Source organism: Oryctolagus cuniculus, chromosome 6 (genome assembly GCF_051225735.1).
Source record: "Oryctolagus cuniculus isolate XC-2025 breed Fujian yellow rabbit chromosome 6, ASM5122573v1, whole genome shotgun sequence".
In the NCBI taxonomy this organism is placed as follows: Eukaryota; Metazoa; Chordata; class Mammalia; order Lagomorpha; family Leporidae; genus Oryctolagus; species Oryctolagus cuniculus.
In genome coordinates this window covers 101,636,181-101,657,202 of record NC_142872.1, presented here as the reverse complement: position 1 = coordinate 101,657,202, position 21,022 = coordinate 101,636,181, and the positions used below count along the sequence as shown (strand labels likewise).

The 21,022-nt window shown below is 37.0% G+C and overlaps 1 protein-coding gene across 6 annotated transcripts in view; it reads right to left on the bottom strand.

The window, feature by feature from the left end:
• HNF4G (hepatocyte nuclear factor 4 gamma) overlaps nucleotides 1-21,022 on the bottom strand; it is a 138,590-nt gene that overhangs the window by 65,760 nt on the left and 51,808 nt on the right. For 2 of the 6 annotated variants that reach the window (XM_070075241.2, XM_089335441.1), the window contains exons 2-3: nucleotides 3,354-3,476; nucleotides 1,785-1,904 (exon numbers count right to left, since the gene is read on the bottom strand). The exons of 1 other annotated variant lie outside the window; for it this stretch is intronic. The gene's annotated coding sequence lies outside the window, so the exon portion shown is untranslated. Of the gene's footprint in view, nucleotides 1-1,784; nucleotides 1,905-3,353; nucleotides 3,477-13,407; nucleotides 13,456-21,022 lie in introns of all 6 variants that reach the window. 3 more of the 6 variants (XM_008255673.5, XM_089335443.1, XM_089335442.1) reach the window with 2 other exon arrangements.

Sequence of the window (21,022 nt, the reverse complement as noted above, 5' to 3'; positions counted from 1 at the left end):
TTGTCAGGTCAACTGTCTTGGGTATCTCAGTGCTTGTGTTCAAAATATGCTTACCAGGGCCACTGCTGTGGCGTACTAGATTAAGCCTCCACCTGCAGTGCTGGCATCCCAAATAGGTGCCAGTTCAAGTCCTGGCTGCTCCCCTTCCAATTCAGCTCCCTTCTGGAAGCCTGGAAAGCAGTGGAGGATGGACCAAGTTCTTGGGCCCCTGCACCCATGTGGTAGACCCAGAAGAAGCTCCTGGCTCCTGGTTTCGGATGGTCCTGGCTCTGGCCATTACAGCCATTTGGGGAGTGAACAAGCAGATGGAAGACTTCTCTCTCTGTCTTTCCCTCTCTCTGTAATTCTGCCTCTCAAAGAAATCTTTAAAAAAAATACCCTTACCTAGAAGCCTAACACTGCATCACAATGACTATTTCATTCAGCTCATCAAGCAAAATCTCACATCATCTCAAGAAGTAAGAGTTCAAGAAAATGAGGTATTTTGAGAGGGAGAAAAGGACATCACATTCACATAAATTTTATTACAGTATAATTATTGTTTTAATATTATATGTTATTATTAATAGCTTATTTTGCTTAATTTATGAATTAAACTTGATCATGGGTATGAATGTATAGGAAAAAACATAGTATATAATGGGTTTGGTACTATACATGGTTCAGTCACCCACTTGAAGTCTTATAACATAATCGTCATAATCAGCAGGGACTACTGTATAAGTCTGTACTAAAACTCTAAATACATTCCCATATTTAGTCTTCTAATAACCCTTTGGATAGATGTGACTGTTATCCTTATTTTACTTTACAGTGGGAGAACCTGATGTTTACAAGGAATAAGTTACTTGCCTAAAGTCACAGAACTCATACACAGCAGAGAGAGAGTCAAAGAACCCTTACCATCCAAACGTCATCTAATAGATTTTAGGAACGAGTGAAAGAGGAGAAGCTGCTTGTATTTCCAAACTGTAAGGGGCACTAAAATAACTCCAGTGCTAATTCACAAAGTGTTTTTACTGGTCTCTTGTAGGAAGCCAGGAAAAAGATAAAGGAAATACATGTAATTATGCACAGATGTCTTTATGTTGATCATCTTTAAATTTAAATGTCTGCGTGTAGTATCAGTTGGATAGAAGTAGGCAGTTGCAATCTATCAGATTGCTCTGTTTACTAGATACAAAATTGTATTTTTAAAATTATAAACATTAAAAAATATTGGTTCAGAAAATCACAAAAGAAAACATAGGAAAAATTCAGAAAAAAAGAGAAAGCATTTGTATTTTTTTAAGAATACTGACTCTAGACATCAGTGCAAATGAATTAAGCATATGTATTTACTCTGATAAATAATTTTTATTGATAGAAACTCTTTCCTCCATCATTAAATAAATATTCTTCAAATACTTTAAACTTTTTAATTTCTAAATTAGAAACCAGTGCTGGCTCCAAGCTGCCAGCCTGTCTGGTGCTAGGGCTGGCACATATGCATAAAAACATTTACATTTATGATGTTTGGTAAGCAATATATCAGAAGTAAGAATCAACAGTACAAGGCATAAACATAATACAGCAGGACAATCATATTCACAATATCAGATAGGAAGGAAAGTATTCCATAAGAAGGTTGTGGTCAGAGTACCCCTGGAGACCTTTCAATAGATATGAGACCCTGGAAAGCACAAGGAAGTCAGACAAGGGAAAAAAAAGAGAGATCTTTACAAGGTGTCCAGCTAATAAATAATTTACAAAGCAATTTAGCAACCTCAGCAGGCCCCACTTACAAGGCTGTGGTAGGGAACGGAGTCTATATTTGTAGAGAAGAGCAGAATCAATACAAGGAGTAAGCTGTCAGTTTTTTCTATAGTGTCAATATCTCAGACTGGCTGCTTTCACTGGTGCTCCTGTGGAAACAATTTCCAAAAGTATACTATTGAGTGACATGCGGCATGGATTAAATGATTTACTTTAATCCCCTAACTGCATGTTGAAAGACCAATAGCCCAAAAGGAATACCAGAGCACCCGAGGACAAAGCAACCTGTAATAACAGTGTGATTTTGGAATGGTTTATACTTAGGAAAACCTTAGTGCCACAGCCAGATCCTTTCAGAACAACAAATCTAAATGAGAAGTGGCCACAATAGACTTATAATGTCTGGCTACCAGGAGGATCATTCACAATATTGGGAGATCTGATTAAATAGATTTATTGATCAACTTCTCTGTAAAAGTTATAAGAGAAAATGGTGGTTTGATCTTGGAACTGCAATGAACAATCTCAAGTCCCTTTAAGTTTGCACCTTATGCAGATGTGGCTATGCAATTTATTAAGTATCTTGTAAAAGTCAAACATGATCTTAGCACTAAATAATTATACATAATAAATATTTATCTCCTTATAACAGAAAGTTATAGAATTGGGGGCTGGTGCTGTGGTGCAGTGGACTCAGCCTCTGCCTGCTGTGCCAGCATCCCATATGGGCGCCAGTTCAAGTCCTGGCTGCTCCTCTTCCAATCCAGCTCCCTGCTAGGGCCAGGGAAAGCAGCAGAAGATGGCCCAAGTCCTCGGGCCCCTGAACCCAGTGTGGGAGACTCAGAAGAAACTTCTGGCTCCTGGCTTTGGATCAGTGCAGCTCTGGCTATTGTGGCGATTTGGAGAGTGAATCAGCAGATGGAAGACCTCTCTCTCTGCCAAGTGCCCACTCCAAGATATATTTTATTTTGCTGCAAAATACTTTGAAAACCATACATATACAGGACCTTCCAATAGTTCATGGAAATGTGTATCATGAAAAAACTACCATGAATTTCAAAAACATTTGCACAAATATAAATTTATGTTTTCATTCCGTTTTTCCTTGAACTTTTTGAAATATCCTCATAGTTGCTTGGAATTATTAACTTCTCTTATTGTTTTGTTTAATAACAAACAGCATTGGTGAGAATAACCTTTTAGAAAAATTTTCTAAACACATAGATGCTTTCATATGAAATACCTCATTGGACTATCACAAATTTTTCAGCATCAGCATTTTTATTATGATTAAGATTACAGATTTAAAATTAAAGTTACGGAAGTCTCAAATTAGGAAACCAAGTGGACGCCTGTTTCTCAGTGTGTAAAATTTTATTCTCTTAATAAAACAAAAATTGGTGGGCCAGCACCGCGGCTCAATAGGCTAATCCTCCGCCTTGCGGCGCCGGCACAGCAGGTTCTAGTCCCAGTCGGGGCGCCGGATTCTGTTCCGGTTGCCCCTCTTCCAGGCCAGCTCTCTGCTGTGCCCCGGGAATGCAGTGGAGGATGGCCCAAGTGCTTGGGCCCTGCACCCCATGGGAGACTAGGATAAGTACCTGGCTCCTGCCATTGGATCAGCTCAGTGCGCTGAGCGCACCGTGCCAGCCGCAGCGGCCATTGGAGGGTGAACCAACGGCAAAAGGAAGACCTTTCCCTCTGTCTCTCTCTGTCCACTCTGCCTGTCAAAAAATAAATAAAAAACAAAAATTGGTAAATCTGATAATATTTCTCTATTTAAACCAGTATGTCATAATGTTATAGTCATCCCTCAGATCCCTAATGCTTTAACGTCCTAAGACTGCATGATTCTATGTTTGCTCTCCAAAATGTCCAAATGTCCAGTTTTGTCAAACTGAATCCAACTGCAGCAATTTCTAAGCTCTCTGTGAAGTGGTGAGTAGTGCTAGAGACTGAGAACATAAGGAAAAACATAAAACATGGTTCCTACCCTCGGAGCCAACCAATTCAAGGATAAAGACATTTAAAGCATAAATAAAAGCATAAATAAAATTGAAAATTTTTCTAATTTCTATCATTTCTGAAATTCAGAGGAAAATTCATAATGAGGACAAGAGTGATCATGCCATCATTTGTTATAATAAAACTGAAAGCAACTATATGGTGTGTATTTAGTTTTTTTACACATTTGTTTTGTTAGGTATTATGATTTTCCTTCATTTTAAAGAGAGTAGACATTTCATGGCACAAATCCAATTTTAGATAAAAGATTTTGAGCCTCGATGAGAAGTTTCATGGATGGTACACTTTGGGAGAAAAAAGAAAACTTGAACAATGTAGACTGCGAGGTCACCTGGTGAGGTGCAGGGGGCAGTGTAACAAAGGCTGAGGAAGATGGCTGCTCTGTAGAATCTGCAGAGGGGCTGGGCATCTGTGGGACTTCCCTGGCAGGATGGGTGGACTGTTCCTTTTTAACAAGAGAACAAGTCTTTAACAGGTCTGTTAAAGAGGAGTGGTGCTGAGGACCGCAGACAAGTCTTAGGTCATCAAAGTCAAATGATTACATATGTGTTGAAAAAAAAAAAGAGATCATCTCTGGACTGATTTATTGAGTTAAAATTAGGGAAACTTAACTGACACACTTGGAATAAATCAACACTCATTATTTTTAGAAATGTAATCAAATTAACATTTATTTTAGTAAAAAGGTAATGTGATATTCTATTAGCTATTTCCTCATAATTGAAAAATTATTGTTTTATCATAAAGTAATCACTTCAAACGTTATGATGCCTATGCCTCTTCAGTTCACATGTCAAGTTTAGAAGGACTCACTTGTCCCTGCTGAATGTCAGTCATAACTGAATATGCTGCTGCTTAGTAATAAGATGTTACATTAAAACTTGAACCAGAATGTGAAATGTTAAATTATTTCAAAGAGCAAACAACAAACAATCCTCGTTTGTTTTTTAGGTGAGTTTTCACAAATTAAAACTTTCACTCAGAATTTGAATACACAATATTTTTTGAAATAAAACTTGGCAACCTTGATCTTAAATTCCTTTGTGAACAATCTCCAGGAACCCCATACGCTCCAGGAAGTGCCCTAGTAACTGGAGTCCCACCAGTATCTTCCACTGATTCCCCTTTTCTCATTTGATCTGCCCAGAACCTGTAGCAATCAGAGATCAAAAAGCCATGAAGAATGAAAAAATGTGGAAGTAAATGCTTCATAAAATATGCTACCATACTGTTACTGAGTCCAGGAGGAAAGTTTTTCCCTAACCAAGGAGTCTGTTCCTCTCAGAAATGGCCACAGAGGTGGGCTTTGAAAATCAAATAGCATATTCACTAGCGAGAATGGCAGAAGGGGCTTCCGTGACAAGCCCAGAGTGCTAAGCAGTCTCAGAAGTGGAAAACCAAAATTTGTGTAGAAATTGCTGTATCTGACTCAAAAACAGGAATTAGTAAAAGAAATGGATCATAAAATATTAAAGTTGAAAAAAATTCACAGGTAATCTAGCCTAGGGGCTTTTGAAATCTTTATGAAGGTGGCTTCTAAACAAATTTCAAGCACACTACCAACAGGTAAAATACAAAGTTAGAATTTTGTGGCAGAACAAAGCACTCCCAGTCTGTAGGACTCCACAGAGCGCTGCTTCAAACCCAGCGATCTCATTCCAGTCTCTAATGAGAAAAGTGAGATCCAGAGAAGTGAAGTTACCTGCTCAGGGTTACTGCTGGGATTGAAAATGAAGAGTCCTTTACTTACTGTACAGTAATATGTGTTAACACTATGAATTATCCCAGATGTATTTTCTGGCAAGGTTAAAAGGAAGTAAGGCAAAATATCATTTGCATATCACAATTTAATGAGAATAAATTAATAAATTGGATGATTTTTTAAACCTCCACCTAAATTTTTTGTTTTCATTGTTATCTTTATCATTCACCATGGTTTGAAAGGTGAATATTCTGTTTTAATGTAAAGCCAAAAATCAAATAGGGGTCCTGTAGTCATTTAAAGGGCAGCCATGCTGCAGGATTTAGGTTGAACTCCCAACTTTTCTCTTAAACACTTTTGACATGCCATACATAAGGTTATCTCAGAAAGTTATTAAAAAAAAGTATGGAATTAAAGAATAAGTCTATTTCGGTGCAAAACTTTTTTTTGAAAGCTACACACGAGTTTTGCTCTTTAATTTTTTTTTAATTTATTTGAAAGGCAGAGAGAGAAAGATTATCTCTCATCACTGCTTTACTCTCCAGATGCCTGCAACAGCCATGGTAATGTCAGGTGTAAGCCAGGAACCAGGAACCCAATCAGGAACCCTATGTGAGAGGCAGGTACCCAAGTACTTGAGACTTTGAGGGTACCCGTTAGCAAGTAGTTCAATTTGAGAGTAGAATCAGAACTCAAACCTGGGCCCTCTGATCTGGGAAGTGGGCATCTGTATATTAGCTTAACTGCTGCACCAGTTGCCCATCCTCAGGCATAGTTTTTTCATAAAACACATTTTCCACAAACTCTTTGAAGACCCTCAATCATGGCTACATAGGCATACAATCAAAATGATAGATCATGTTCAAAGAAGTGAAAATGATTTTAACCAAATATGAGTTGAATTTCACTGTACACACTACTTTCTAGTTAAGTTAATTAAATTTTATGCTATTATTCTTGGTAAACTTTATTATTCAGATTAAGAAACTAAAAGTCTTAAAAATTATATAATTAGCAAAATGTTTTCTATTAGACAATTAAGCATATATTCACTAAGAAGTGTATTATTCTTAAACTGCACAGAATTTTCTGCAAAACAATAATCTTATCTCGACAACAAAAGATCCAAATATTAGGGTTACTTTTTATTACATTAATCATAAACTTTGTGATATGCTTTTTCTTTTTCAGGTCACATAGAATATCTTAATCAATTTAAAGCATCATGAAAGACCTTTTCCTCAAAATGAAGCAAATGAATTTGCAAATATGGATGACACTAATAAAATATTCTTATTTCTCAAAACTAACCACAGAGAATATAAAAATTATAAGGGTATTTTTTTACTTCTGTTCAGCTCACTATAAAATTCTCCTTTATGGTATCTAAAAAATATAGAACATTTTTCTAATAACCTCTTATCTAGTTTCTAATTAGTAAAATGTCCATTCAATAACTGTTAAATTCAAAATAGCATTTCTTGTAAGATTTATTTATTTGAAAGACAGAGAAGCATACAGACAAGGAAGGAGAGTGAGAGAGAATCTTTCATCCACTAGTTCACACTCAGATTGCCACAAGAGCCAAGTTTATGCCACATTGAAGTCAAGAGACTGGAACTCCATCCAGGTCTCCTAAGTCAGTGACAGGAGCCCAGGAACTTAGACCACTTTCCCCTGCCTTCCAAGGTACAATAGCAAGGAGCTGGATCAGAAGCAGAGTAGCTGGGACTTGAACCTACACTCTTAGGGGACAGTGACAAAGCAGCAGCTTAACCAGCTGCAACACAATACTGGCCCCCCAAATAATATTTCTTTATATAATATATACACTCACCAAAAACCATTCAGATCCAGTGATACATCTTTGTGTGATGTAGCTCTGATATTAATTTCTTGACTGGCTTTGATTATTTACTGTGTTATAAATAAGTATATGATACTAAAGATAGTCTCCTTCCATTCAAATCCTAGCTCCACAGAGGAGCAACTAAAAATGGAGCATTTGATTCATTTATGAACATTTATCCATTCATGAGCAAAATGAAGAGACATAATCTAAGAGATCCATCTATTTCTTAATAAGGGTTGTAGCTTGGTCAGCAGCAATGATTCTGAAAGTTCCAGTTGAAAGGTAAATACAGACTTTGCTTAACAGATAGATATTGAAGGTTCATTCTCTGCCAGGCCTTTGGCACTTTTTTATCCCCTTTCTGGTTTAATCCAGCTAAGGTGAGAAAACTAAAATGAGAAAACTGAGACTGAAAAGTTAACAGTAATTTGAGCCAGGATATGTACTACCAAAAAAAGCGATATTCTAACCCATACTTAACTGATTCCAAAATGTATTCTCATGTTACACGACACCGGGGGACTCCAGAGTATACCAAGACACTTTCTGTAATGCTTGAGGTAGACTCATAGTTCCTGTGTTTCCAGACTGAACATCTACCTCTTGTTTTCCTATAAATTGTATTATCTTTAAAGAAAGAAACATTATTTGCTGAAAAACACCAAGGCTTGGATTTTAGAATCCATAAAACAAAAGGTTTTAGGACATAAGAATGCAGGTGGAGATATTATGAAGTTCTCATACCCCTGAACTCCTTGATGTGTTTTCATCCTTGTGTGCCCCAAATCATCTGATTTTCTTTTTTATTTTTTTTATTTTTTAATTTTTTGACAGGCAGAGTGGACAGTGAGAGAGAGAGACAGAGAGAAAGGTCTTCCTTTGCCGTTGGTTCACCCTCCAATGGCCGCCGCGGCCGGCGCACCGCGCTGATCCGATAGCAGGAGCCAGGAGCCAGGTGCTTTTCCTGGTCTCCCATGGGGTGCAGGGCCCAAGCACCTGGGCCATCCTCCACTGCACTCCCTGGCCACAGCAGAGAGCTGGCCTGGAAGAGGGGCAACCGGGACAGAATCCGGCGCCCCAACCGGGACTAGAACCCGGTGTGCCAGCGCCGCAAGGCAGAGGATTAGCCTAGTGAGCTGCGGCGCCGGCCCTGATTTTCAAAATATATTTATGTTAGAACTTGTTTTAATATTTTTATAGTGGTATAAATACAATGAAATGAAAAATCTATCACAATAATGGACCCTGGATTTTTTATTTCATTTAACTTGGATATCTTAAACATTTACATATGCAGAAAATATGAGGCTACTTCAACAAATTAATGGAAAAATGAAATGTAAAAATAGGTTCATATTGGTAAAAAAATTATGCATAGCATTTCAGAGTACGTATGTTTCAAGAACCCTGTAAAGAACCCTCAGAGGTGTTTCTCTCTTACTAGGAGATCTTTGCCTGTGCAAGTGTTTCCTTACGTATGTTTTCTGTATATGTGCTTCCAAACCTGGTCACCTAGAAATAAATATTCTTCAGCCTTTATATAGATAAAGAGTACTGAAAGATTGTATCCTAAATATAGAGGCTCTGATAGATGATAATATTGATAAAGCCTAGTATTTCTCATTCTCCATAGTGTGATTTTAATAAACATGTTAACACCAAAATTCTATGGTTCAAAAAATTAACCCAAAAATTTTCTCAACTTTTCATGTCAGACTCTGATATCAAGGAAGGCAAACATGCATCCCCAAGGATAATCTAAAACCAAAATCAAAATATTGAAGATTCTTGAAGCAAAACAGGTGAATACTTTTTTTCACTCCCACAAACTATTCTAATGGAGATATCAAGTAAAATTAACAAGATGTTGATAAGGAGCATGAAGGATTTTCATTAATTCTAAAGCTAAACACACAATCTTTAGTTTGACTTTGAAAGAATAGATGTATGCCAGATTATCATCCACTACATTAAACAAAACTTTTACACTTAATCTTCACACTGAACCTATTCATTAATATTATGAACAATAATGCTTGGGAAGGGGGAACTTATTCCTCCTGATGTTTCTGCTGTGGATCTGCAGCTGTCACTTGTTCTACCAATTTACTCTTCTGACCCTGGAGTATCGTTAGAAATTTATCTGGAAAATCTGGACACTTGGTCCTGCCTTGCCCATCTTTCTTTGAGTAGCAAGTTGCATGCAGTTTCCCATAGAGTTAAAAACAAAGGAATCCCTATCATCTGAACTCTCAATAAAACACAGCATGAACAACCTACAGGATATGAAACAACAAAACAAAAACAAATTTTAAAAAAATTGTGTGTGAATTATATGAAATGTTTTCCAGAAAATCCATTAAAATGGGTCCTATGGAAAATACCCATAGGTTTCAAAAGGGTTTTGCACTAAAATATATATTTTAATCCAAGTTTTGATAAACCTGTTAAAGTTCCCCCATATTATCTCCTTACAAACGCTAAATAACATAACCGAGGTAATTTCACCAAGAATTTTTTCAGCCTATTAAGTGTAAAAATGATGAAATAAGACACAAATTCAGAAGTTCAACAATTTGTATTAAAAATCAAAAGGAAATTAAGAAATCACATAAAAACTGCCAGCTAGAAACACTCAACATCTAATAAAAATTGCACTTCTATGCTTTATTGTCAATGAAAAAAAGGGACTGGGAACTGGGCATTTTTTTCTTGGTATTTTAAAATGAAAACAATAATCGAGTAAATAAGAAACCTCAGTGAAGCTGTGGGTTTTCAGTGCCCATCAATCCAACTGATCTATGAGCCATTAGTGAGTCATAAAATAAGAAAGCTCAATAAAATAATCATAATCCCACATGTTTATTTAGTTCTGAGACTTAAATGATGGACCTTTGTACCTGACTAGTCCTAGAGACAGTTTCACTACATGCACACACACACACACATACACACAAACACCCCCACATGTACATAAACACATACACAAACACCCACAATCACATCCAAAAACACACACACATATACAAATAAACACACAAACATCCCCCACACATACATAAACACATACAAAAACCCACACACACATGCATAAACACACAAACACACACAAAAACCCCCACACACCTACATAAACACCTACACAAATACTCCCCACACACATAAACACACACACAAACACTCATACACATATTCATAAACATGTACAAAAACCCACACACACATTCATGAACACACAAACACACATATAAACACACACAAAAACCCCACACACCTTCATAAACACCTATACAAATACCCTCCCACACACACATAAACACATACAAATACACACATATGTAAGCATACAGAAACACAAACCCCATTATGGTCATGATCTGTCTGTCTCTTAATTGCATAGACTCATAAACAGGCGTGTTCATAGGACTGCATCCATAATGCTATCACAATTTTCTTTAACAAAGAACAATATTATTTTTTATATTTTAAAAAATAACTGAGGCCATAGTATTTTAAAACATATAATCAATTAAAATTATGACCTCAGACTTTCCTCTGAATGTCAGATAAACATAAAACAAAAAGATCTAACTTATGCAGAAAAAATTTTTACTGTTTTGTAATTAAAGTTCTTTCTAAACTTCTCATCATTATTCAAGTTATTTTAAGTAATTTTCAAGAACATGAAATGCAAGACTTTTATACAGTCCTCAATCTTCTTTCTAAGTTTCCTACTTACATACAATATTAAGGAGCATCAAAATTATATAATTTACCCAGTGATAGCAGAGTTTCAAGTATATTTAGACTGAAGAGGTATATGCTTCTTGGAAAAAATTAAATATTTTACTGAACAAGTATCTCCTGTTACTAACACAAAAGTAGTAGGCGTTTTATATAATCACTGATTATAACTGTTGACTGCTGTTCTAGTCGACTTCCAGCTTAAATAAAGAAATGTTTAGTAACTAAGCCTTTCTTTAAGTTCATCTACATCCAGTGTCCCTTCTCATGGCCTCTAACTTAACAACTAGATTTTGGGGGAAGAGACATCTCTTCCTTCTAAAATCATTGCTTTCATCAGGATTTTGATGCCCTCCTTGGTGTCATTTCTGGTCAAGGATCAGACTCTTCTATTGATTATCCCTGGTTGACCACAAAGATTCTCACCTCCTCTGTACTTAAGAAAAACTGTTTCCTAACTCCTACTTTTTTCTTCCTTATTTTTTTCTCATATAGCGGTTGTAAGAAACTGCTTAAAATTTGGTCTCCTGTCATCATCACCTACTCACTTTCTTTTACACCTCATTCTTCCCTAATCATGCCCAAGAAACTGGTTTTCTCTTCCAGTTATCAGCAGTCAAGGCCACCGCTACCTTATCCTCTGCTGCTCAATTCCAATCCAATTTATCCACTCCTGACAGATTAATCTTTCTAATCTTCCTAACATGTAGCTTTGTTAAATCTCATTAGTGTGTAGGAGGGAGACAGGGAGAGGGCAAACAGGATTCCCCAGGACTCTTCAAAATTAAAGAATCAAATGAGTTCTCTTCCTCTGGATCGACTTTAACTTTATTCCCTTGTTATCTTCACCTCTGATTTAGTGAAACTGGCAAACTCACAGTTTTTCCACTTTCTCTACAATGCATTCATGTGTCTGCCTCAAAATTAGACAAACATTTAGACAATTGTCTAAAGTATTTCTCAATCAATTTTTTTAACTATAATCTACAGGGAGACACCCATTTTACATTATGACTTATCCATATGTTTTGTTTAACTCTACAACATGCATAAATCTAAGCAATTTTAATGATACAAGGGCATTCTTACATGTAAATTATGACCCACTAAATTGATTTCATTGACCAATAATGAAGAACTACCCAGTTTAATTTCTGATTTATATTTTCTACATCCTTGACTTTCTCTAAAACTTGGTTCAATTATATATTCCATTTAGTCAATCACTCATTCATTTAACTAAAAAAAAAACACATGAAATAGCTTCATATTGGAAGGCAGACACTGCTTAAGAGAATAAATTCCACTGGGAATAAAATACTATGAGAAGAGTGCATAAGCCCTGCCCCGAGGAGTCAGCAGTGGTACATATCCGAAGAGCAATGCTCACTCATGCCTCCCTCTACTTGAAGTGTTACCTCTTCCAGCCATTTTATAGCTGCTTCATGTCACCTTGCATTTCCTCATCTTGTAGTACAGGAAACAATGCAGCAAATGCAAAAAACAAAAACAAAAAAAACCTGAGTCCTAGTTTTAGCTCAACACTTACTATCTTTGAAAACATAGGCAAGTTATTCACCTTCTCTTAGATTCAGTTTCTTCATTTGTAAAATAAGAAGGTTGTCCTACATCAGCAGTTATTGAATTCTCCTTACAAAGTTTGAAGGATTCAGTGGTGGTTCCAAAGCATGACTGGAAGAGACCTTCTTTCCTAAAGGGGCCAGGAACTTGGGGCCCCATCTCCTGCCTCAGCTGAAACTTGCAATTTTGTTTGAAAAACAAAAATAAAATCCTTAATGCTAAATACTTTGAAACTATTGAGTCCAAAGATTCTGAAATCTTATTCTCTGCATTCTATGCCACACATACTTGAAGTGGTAAGGGAAAAAATAGGAAGAAAAGAAGAGGAATGAGATACTGTAGGCAGGAGGAAGGGAGAAAACACAGGCAAAGGCTTTGCTAGAAGCAGCAGATACATTATCCTATTTTACAACAGCTTTACAATAAACATACTATTATGTTTCCTTTACATATAGGAAAATGAAGCTCAGAAAAGTTAGATAACTTGCTGAAGTGCTATAATTAACAAGCAGTGAGTTCAAGGTCTGTTCTTGTTCCATTATTCCAAGAGACCCTTAAGAGAAGCTTACATGGCTATGACATTCCCTCTTTTTCATTTCTCCTCATCTCACCTGAGTGAATCCTCATAAGTTAGGGGAGTATACTTCAGCATTAACTTTATTTTGCCAATTAGGAAACCAGTGTTGAGAGAAGTGAATGTGATATCCCCAGGGTCAAAATAATTCAGTGAGTCAAGGAAGAAATTAAATACCTGCATTCATATTCTGTCCGCTTTTCACTCCAAACTCCAAACTGTCTCCTTTGAAAGAAAGATAGAAATAAGGAAACAGTAAGAGGGAAGGAGGCAAAAGATATGGGACTGGATGGAGAATTCTAAGAATCCCACTGCTTACTTCAGAGGATTATTGAGTCAAAGGAGATAATTTAATGGAAAGCACCTTGAAAAATCTGAAGCACGTTATCAACATGAGGCATTAATATTAACTTTCCAAACAGTGTGCACTGAAGGTGACATTTTATATTTCTGTAAAATTTCTTGCAGTAATTGTAAATATAAAACAGCTATATAATGAATTAATTGCTTAGACAGACCACATAAACTCATATGAAAGGAGGACAATCTGACACTCTTGAGATTATGATCCAAGAGCTGGTTACATATGCCTGCTTTTTGTCCATGATATATAGTCCCTACTGGCAGAAGAATAATTCAAATTTTCAATTTTTCTTGGATTTCATCACAACCTCAATCAAAAGCATGAAAGCCAGTATTTTAATATCCTTACACCGTGTGAAAAATAATGATATGCTCTTCCACCCGAACTCTCCAAGCATTTTTTATTTTGATTGTCTTCCCATTATACTGAGAGATTGTCAGGACTTTATCAGGAAGATCATCCAAACAAACTAGAACATTATTAAGGTTCCCGCAGAGCAGTAACTCACTGAATGTATGAGTGATTAAAAGCCATACAGTTGTGACAAGGACCATAAGGAGATCAGACAAAGAAGATACACGTCTTTAAAAAGAAAGAGAAGAAGAAGAAGGAAAAAAACCTAGCTGGGATGATTTAACCCCTTGTATCTCTTACCAGTGCTAACGCTGCAGCATTATTTGATCAAATTTAAAGCTTATATGGCTGGATTCCTCCAAAGGTCAAGACAATGGGAAGCAGGATTAACACAGAATTGCAGCATAACTATTGCCTTGACACGGTGCCAGGATTAAATGATATTTAATATAACAAGATGTCCTGGCATAAGTAAAATATTACCTATTTTGTAATTTATCATTGACTATGGTTAGACTTTCTGGGTTCATTGAATTATTTTGGACTTAAAAATAGATTCCCCTTTCATTTAACATTCACAGAACTGGCAATTAAACGCTTCCTATTTGCCAGGCTTTTCTCTGAGCACTGGACACAAGGTATAAACAGAGACAAGGGAGGACAACACCCTGTAGGGAAGGAAAGAAACAGCTACCTTAATTTTTATGCCACAATGTAATTGAAGAAATACCTTCAACAATAACCTACATGAAAAACAAACATTGTTTCAAAATGTTACTGCATTCTTCTAAGCAGAGAACTGATTATCTATTTTCTTCTTTATATGTCATATGACATATGGCTTTTTTTATTTAGACATTTATTTTATTTGAAAGTCAGGATTACAGAGAGAAAGGAAAAGACAGAGAGAGATCTTCCATCTGCCAATTAACACCCCAAACGGCTGCAATGGATATGGCTGGGCCAGACTGAAGTTAGGAGCCAGGAGCTTCATTCAGGTTTCCCAAGCAGGTGCAGAGATCCAAGCCTCAGGCCATCTTCCACTGCTTTTCCAGGCACATTAGCAGAGAGCTTAATGAGAAGTGGAACAGCCGGGACTCAAACCAGAGCCCATATGGGATCCCAGCGCTCCAAACAGCTGCTTAACTCACTATGCCATAGCACTGGCCCTGACACATGGCTTTTATAAGAATCTTTTAATGCTTTTATAATCAGAAGCAAAGAATGCATGAATCAAATTCTTTAATGGGTAATTTATCAGAATGCTGCCAGAATGCCCTAAGAGGCACTACATTCCCTTAAATTCAGGAAAGGCCCAAGAGAAAAGAAAACACCAAATACCATTCCAAATGACTCAGATTTACTGAGTGGAGAAGATAGTTACTGATAATCCAGGTAATGAGAGAATCATCTAAGGAGGAAGTTTTGAAGTTAGCATTCCATGTAGTTTGAGAATGGATGGCAGGTGGTAGGGAACAGCAGGTGAGTCTCCAGGAGAGAACAGCTTGGGGTCAAACTAGAAAGGGAGTTTTATTTATTTATTTACTTATTTTGAAAGGCAAACACAGACATCTCTCACCTGCTGCTTCACTCTCTAAAAATCCACAACAGCATGCCAAGAGCCCAGAAATCATTTAAGGTCTCCCATGTGGATGGCAGGGGCCCAATTACTTGGGCCATCACCTACTGCTTCCCAAGGTGCCCATCAGCAGGAAGTTGGAATGGAATGAGTGGAGAAGACTCGAACCCGTATGAGACACAAGCCTCCCATGTGGCAGCTTAACCATCAGGTTAATACTGGATTCACTCCTGTGAAGGGTGTTAGATGCCATGCTGAAAGCACATGGATTGTGGATTGTAGAGCGTAGTTGGTGGGAAACCAGAGCTCAGCAGTTGAAGCTTCTATAGAGTGGACACTCAAGATTTCTTTCTTCTAAGATGCCTCTGGTTTCCAAGGTTTGTGAGGTAAAATGCTTAAACACTGAGCGAGGGGATTCGGAAGGTACAGTGAGCTGGAAGTGATAGGACCTGTTTACCAGGAAGGTGCAGAGATGAAAAAGAACAACTTGAGGCTAACTCAGGAGGATTTGATGATGGAAAGTTAAGGGCAGTAGGTTTAGAGTACACAAAGAATTAATACAATGTTGAACATGGAGAATTAAGTACCCGTGCAATACTCATTGGACAGATTGAAATCTAAGTCGGATATTCAGAAGAGAGACTGAGACTCTTTCCCTCTGATTGCCACCACTACCACAGGATAGCAACTGATGACAAAACTGGAGCAAGTAAATGATGGCCATTTAATATTCAGCAAGTTAAATCCTTTAAAATGGCATTTGAGATGGCAACCATTTGATGCAGTGGCTAAATCACTTCTTGGGACATTGCAGGTTTCAAATCCAGGCCCTACTCTCCAGATGTGCACACTCACACCATAGCTGAGAAGCAAAAAGGACATGAAGTAAGAGATCAGATTCTAGTTTCTAAGCTGCTTTCTTGTTCGCTTGTTTTGAAAGGCAGAACTACAGAAAGAGAAAGAGAGTGTGCACTACCATAGGCTGGTTCACTTCCCAAATGACTACACAGCAGATCTTAATCTGGGCCTTCCAGGTGGCAAGAGCTCAAATGCTTGAGCTACACCTGCTGCTTCCCAGGGTGCGCATTAGAAGGAAGCTGGATCTTAACCGGAGTGGGACTCCTCCCAGCACTCTGATATGGGGTAGAGGCTTTCTGAGTGGAGGCTTAATCCACTGCACAACACCACCAGTCCCAGGCTGCTTTCTTTGTTTGTAATAAGATGAGGGTTCCAGAAAGAGTTAGAAGTAGAAAAAAATTAATGAAGGGTTGAGTTGTTATGAGGAAAAACAAGTTCAATTTTGAAATTTATCTCTTTCTTTAGTTTGGATACATCTTCTACTTTTTTTCACTGATGATTCTTTTCCCCATTGCTGTGTTTTCACTTTCTCATTTTCTCATCTTTACTAGTTGAACTTCCTGTATTATTAGTTTTCTTTTTCTTTTCCTTTTTAATTTATGGGAAGGCAGAGAGTGTGTATGTATGAGAGAGATCTTACATCCACTAGTCCAGTTCCTAAATGCCCACAGAATTTATTTATTTATTTGTTTATTTAAGTCATAGTGACAAATAACCAGACACACATACATGTGCGCACACACTCTCCTATATGAGGCTATATGTAGGCACTCTTGAAATCTAATTTCCCCCAGTCACCATTTAGAACAGACACAATAACTAGCTACTCAATTCTTGGATACCATGGGAAACTCAGGGGGATTCTGTTGTGCCTCTATTCTGCTTAATTCAGCCAGGGATTAGAAGATAAGATTTATCATCACTACACAATGCTTCATTCCTCTTTCCTCTCCCACTATGTTTTCCTGTTCTTACTGTTTGCACCACATTAATGATTTCTATCCACAGTTTGATGGCATCCTTTGAATCTAGGAATAGTGATTCAAATATTTGTTCCCTGCTGTTTTGGAAACTCCTTCAGGGATAATGCGATCCTCATATCCCTGATTTAAATGAGCAGAGTTGGTGGGTAGTTCTGGGTAGAAGATCAACAAGTGACTAATATCTCAATTTATAAATACACCAGCTGATGGACTATAGAACATCAAAACAATAACAAACAGATACATTCACAAAGAATTGAAGAAACTAAGAATCTCATGCAAGGAACAAATTGAAAGGATTTCCAGTATGACAGGTGCACAGCAGGACTGGGGAGGCAACCAATCCTCAGTGAAGCAGGAAACATACAGAGCATGCCATGAGGGAAGTTTCCATGGGGGAAAATCTGAGCCAGCACAAGACTTTGAGGCAATAAAAAGTTGAGGATAAGATAAAGATAAATTTAGTTCAGGAAACATAAAGAAAGGTAATTTGAAATTTCAGGATGGAAAAACAATGTGTATAAAAAAATCAAGACCAGATAAAATAAATAAATCAAATTTGGAATGATTTTATAGAAAGTAAATATAAATTTAAAACAACTGTAAATTTGGAATGATTTCAAGCAATTGAGTTAAATAAAATACATAAAGAGTAAGAGGATACATTTGAAAATGGGGAACTTTTCTCCATGTGTGTCCTTGTTTCTTGAGAGTGAATCTATATCAAAAGCACACTGTGTGGCTCAACATTGGACAATATTTGTGGAAGTGCCAATGGTATACATACATTTCCAAAATCTGGAGTCAACATGTATTTTTGAAAAAAAGAGAAGATAAATTCTATATGTCTTCTTATCACATGGAAGTTAAAAAAAAATAGTTGATCTGAACTCAGAATAGTGATTTCTACAAGCATGGAATATGTAGGGGAGATGGGATGGAGGGAGTTAGGATGATGGTTATCAAACCACAGTCAGACAGAAGAAACAAGCTGCAGTGCTGCAGAGCACGCTGGAGTGACTGACTACAGCTCACAACAACGTGTTAGCTGGGGGGAAGGAGCTGGGAGGCCTCAAGCCTGGGAAAGGGATATAAAGAATGAAAGGCTGGTTGCCTGCCTGGACTGGTTTTCCCTGTGAATAGAAAAGAATATGTACTGAAATATTGCTCTATATCCCATGAAAATGTACAAGTATTACAGGTGAATCAAAAATTCTAAATTAAAAAGTAAGAAATGATGATGGTAATAGAAAAATAGAAATAGAATTAAGATTTTAGCTGGCCAAAAGCAAACCACAGAAGAAAGGAAAAGCTGAAGACATTAGCAGGTGTATTCACATCTTGTCTTAGAAAGAAAATATAGACTTTGTGAAGAGGAAATAAACTTTTAACTATAATCATATAGCTTTCAATAATACAAGCAATCAATAGAAGAGCAAAAGCAAAATTTAATGCTCAACTATTAAAAGAAGAGGCAGAGAGGGAGGGATAGTTCAATGGGACAGATCCTCAACTTTCATGTCAAGAGTCAATGATATTGCTTTAAAATTGACAACCATTTGATCAAGATACAGTAGTATTTCAAAGAAGAAGACCAACAGGAGTTGCCTCTGAGAACTAAATCACAGTGAGGGAATGAGGAAGCAACAGTAGTATTTTATACCACAACTTTCTATAATGTGAGATTGTAATTTATTTTTAAAAATATTTTTAAAAGGCTGGCACAAGATTCATTTCTCATATAAGAACAATGTATACTTGTAATAGAAAAAACTACACCTTAAAAAAGTAAGTGCCAGGGCCAAGCATTCTGGGCAATGGGTTAAGCCACTGCCTGGGGCACAGGCATTTCATATTCTGCTAAGGCGCTAAGGAGGGCAGTGGAAAGTGGCTCTAGTACTTGGGCCCCTCCACATGGATATATGTGGAAGACAGAGATGGAGTTCCAGACCCCTGCAGCCCTGGCCATTGTAGCCATTTAGGGAGTGAATCAGTGTATGGAACATCTCTCACTGTCTCACTCTGTAACTCTGCCTTTTGAATAAATAAAATAAATATTTTAAAAAAAAAGACAAGGACATTCTTTTAGTTAAAAAAAAGTGCTTAAAATAAGAAGAGAAAAAACCATCATCATGCTAAGTTAATTCAAATGCCTAAATGCAAGATATTTTTTACAGGAAAAAAAAAAAAAAGCAAGCACTGAATCCCAGACAGTTAAAAAGAAAGAAAACACTGAACAACAGAATAATATCTGTAAATGGATATCAAGCCTACAAAATATTTAGAAAAGAAATCATTTTTAAGTTTAACTATTACCAGATGTTATGTGTAACATCTGAGTACAACATGTAGTATTTTATCTGCCTTCCATAACTGTTGCTTTCTTAAAAAATGAGGGAAGAGAAATAAGCATTAAACACTTAGGAACTGGTTGTTTAAATATGTTTCCCTTTGCCTGAAGAATCAAATTTTGTATAGCTCATAAGCACATCAAGAGTTTACCTGAAGTTGCAGTTAGTAAATGATGGAGCAAAAAATTCTCTGGACTCAAAGCTACTCCTACATTTTACTGCTATAACCAGTATAGTGAACATTAATCTCAGTGATTAGATTTTTGACCTTCTAAATGAGAGAAAAATATTAACATTAAAGCACAAGCACACCCATATGACTTCTCTGTATGTATCCAGATCTTCTTTAGACCTCTGTGGTAGGCAGAGTAATGGTTTCCCAAAGATGGTCTAATACCTGGAACCTGTAAATATTTTACCTAACATATCAAGAGTGATTTTGCAAATGTGATTAAGGATTTTAAGTAGAGACACCATCCTGGATATTCTGTGTGTGACTGATTTAACCGAAAGTGTCCTTAAAAGATAGAAGAGAGAGACAGAAGAGTCAAAAGGAGAGACAGAAACGGATGTGAGAAGGGTGGAACTGTTGGCTGGGAAGACGGAAGCAGGAACCAGGAAAGGAGGAAGACTCAGATACTGGAAAAGGGAAAGAAAGGATTCTCTCCCAGAGTCTCCAGGGGAATGCAACCTTGCTGAAACCTTGATTTAGCTGAAAGAGACTCCTGTTGGACCTTTGACATCCAGAGCTGTAAAATCTGTGTTCTTTCAAGACATCCAGTTCGTGGTCATCTCCTACAGCAGAAGTAAGGAGCTAATACAAAACGTATTCCAGAATCAAAAATATCTAGCTTTAAGTCTTATCTCTATCATGTGATTTGGGGAGAGATTCTGAACCTCTGTGAATCTCTGTTCCTTTATCTACAAAGTTGAAATCATAAAAAATAACTATTCACACGATAGGTAATCATTAACCTACTGCAGGACCTCATTAAAGGGTAGCTATTATTACGATGAAGTATTATTATAAAACAAAAATAAAACTAAAACAAAATTCGTGGAAAAAATGGTGATTGCTGTTTGTTGTTTCCAAACCCCCAAAGTCTGCCAGCTAGTGATCCTTCATAACGTATGGGCCACCAGTTGAAATATGAAGGGGGAAAACTACTCCAATATTGAAACCACTTCATGATTTTTGCTCATTCAGTCCTCTCCTTTAATATCTAGCCTCTTTGGGGAAGAGGCAATATCCTTGACTGGCTATAAATTTATGAGTGTAGTTGTGTTTATGGCTCTGAATGTA